Source organism: Schistocerca piceifrons, unplaced genomic scaffold, assembly GCF_021461385.2.
Source record: "Schistocerca piceifrons isolate TAMUIC-IGC-003096 unplaced genomic scaffold, iqSchPice1.1 HiC_scaffold_1230, whole genome shotgun sequence".
NCBI lineage: Eukaryota > Metazoa > Arthropoda > Insecta > Orthoptera > Acrididae > Schistocerca > Schistocerca piceifrons.
In genome coordinates, this window is record NW_025727049.1 from 82,501 (window position 1) to 85,000 (window position 2,500).

The 2,500-nt window shown below is 56.8% G+C and overlaps 1 non-coding gene across 1 annotated transcript in view; it reads right to left on the reverse strand.

Moving 5' to 3' along the window:
- LOC124730154 overlaps positions 1-117 on the reverse strand; it is a 1,909-nt gene extending 1,792 nt beyond the window's left edge. Inside the window, exon 1 of the ribosomal RNA XR_007007899.1 lies at positions 1-117. This exon is cut by the window's left edge and continues 1,792 nt beyond it. This is a non-coding gene — a ribosomal RNA (small subunit ribosomal RNA).
- Between the last annotated feature and the right edge of the window lie 2,383 nt (positions 118-2,500).

Sequence of the window (2,500 nt, forward strand, 5' to 3'; positions counted from 1 at the left end):
GAACCATAACTGATTTAATGAGCCATTCGCGGTTTCACCTTAATGCGGCTTGTACTGAGACATGCATGGCTTAATCTTTGAGACAAGCATATGACTACTGGCAGGATCAACCAGGGAGCTGCGTCAACTAGAGCTGAGCAGCCGGCCGCCCGGGAGTGTGTCCCGGGGGCCCGCGCGAACACGCAAGCGTCCGCTCAATCATTCTGCAAACAGGAGGAGGCTGAGCTCCCCTGCACAATACACCTCGAAACCCTCTCAGGTCCCGGCGGCGCGCAGCGCCGTCCCAAGTACTTGGTCGGGTTCGAGAGAGGCGCAATCGCCCGGAGTTAGGCGAGTAGACGCTTTCGGTGCGACCACCCGTGCTCCCAACTGAGCTTGCCGCTGCCGACAGAGGCCCGGGAGCGTGCTGTCGTGGCATTGCCGGCGGGAGACAACACGCGCCACCTACGGTGACCGGCAGCTCCAACGCCAGCGCCACAGAAGGACAAAAGCCCCACTTGGGTGCCGAAGCGAACTCTCCCAGCACAGCGCACGCGCCAACACATCCGCACAGCTGCGATACAAACCACCAGCGAGAACCGCTGGGGCGACCGAGCAGCAGACGGCGTCGCGGCGCCGAGCGCCGGGCGGCAGCGCATCCTCAACGCACACAGTCCTCAATCGGACCAGCACACTGAAGATGTCCACCGCGCTTCGCACCGGGCCCGCGAGGACCTACTTTGGCCGCACGGCGCCGCGCGCAGGGTGCGCCGGCGCGCAGCTGCGACGCCTGCCGCGTCCGTCGGCCGGCGCGCCTGCCACTGGCCGCCCCCACCAGCCGGCTGTAGCGCGTGCGCCCACGCACCGCGCGGCCAGCACGCCGGGAGGCGCCCCCTCACCGGCCGGGGACGGTCCCACCCAGCCACCGCCGCGTATCGCTTCACACCCAGATGCCGTTCAGTTTCGTCGGCATGGTGGGTATCGCTGGAACAACCGGTTAGTACCTCAACCTATCGTCGCCATCACCGATTCACCCCTAGCGAGAACAACCGCACCACAACAGGTTACCATTTGTTCATTTGCGTAACTTCACCAGAAAACGCAGGCGTCCATCGCCATTTGCAACTTCCACGATTATTGCATGCCTGTGTCAGGTGTCACGCCACACTACGTCTGCCCACATACACGCAACAAAATGTGCACGCCTAGACAATACGTGGAAGGTGGCCCCCGTACGTATGCGATGTCCATTGCTCGAACGACTGTCAACCGGCCTCTGTAGCATGTCGCAGATATGGAACGCGGTGCACCATGCCATCACGGTGTGTGAGGAGAGACGACTAGGTCCGAATACATCAACAGACAGCTCATGCTGATCGCCATCCACGGCGTCCGTTCCTCCCACACGTCTCTATGGCGTACCACACTGCAATCCAGCTCTCATAGGGAGACGACACGTAGCTGCGTGCACAATATTTGCACTGTATGGTCCGCCGTTTTTGGGCGCAGTCGTTGTACGGTCACACATGTGCCACGATGTATCATTCAGTACATAAGGACGAATGTGCAGTACAGATTGTGGTTTACGCGTACGACATTAGCGGACAGTTGACACAGGCCGCACCACAACGTAGCCTGAGTACGTCGCATGCGGAGGGCATTGAACATGCAAAGTTCTCACCAACCAGCTTGCGAAGGCAGGGGGCAAGGTGGGGACGTGGGGAGGGGCGGCATGTACGTCCTGCTGCCATCCACATTACAGTGTACAGCAGGAGCATGTGGAAAGTGAGCAAGACTTGCAAGGTGTTTAACATGAAGCGATACACAGGGGAGCGGGGAGTGCGAGTAGCGAACTATATTGCGAGGGTTGCGGGTGGGCAACACTACACTAATTGAACGAGTCGTATAACAATTACAGAGCAGGTTTAGGCGACAACGTGGGTTACGTTAGGCGACAACGTGGGTTAGGTTAAGGCACGACGTGGGTTAGGTTAAGGCACGACATGGGTTAGGTTAAGGCACAACATGGGTTAGGTTAAGGCACAACATGGGTTAGGTTAAGGCACAACATGGGTTAGGTTAAGGCACAACATGGGTTAGGTTAAGGCACAACATGGGTTAGGTTAAGGCACAACATGGGTTAGGTTAAGGCACAACATGGGTTAGGTTAAGGCACAACATGGGTTAGGTTAAGGCACAACATGGGTTAGGTTAAGGCACAACATGGGTTAGGTTAAGGCACAACATGGGTTAGGTTAAGGCACAACATGGGTTAGGTTAAGGCACAACATGGGTTAGGTTAAGGCACAACATGGGTTAGGTTAAGGCACAACATGGGTTAGGTTAAGGCACAACATGGGTTAGGTTAAGGCACAACATGGGTTAGGTTAAGGCACAACATGGGTTAGGTTAAGGCACAACATGGGTTAGGTTAAGGCACAACATGGGTTAGGTTAAGGCACAACATGGGTTAGGTTAAGGCACAACATGGGTTAGGTTAAGGCACAACATGGGTTAGGTT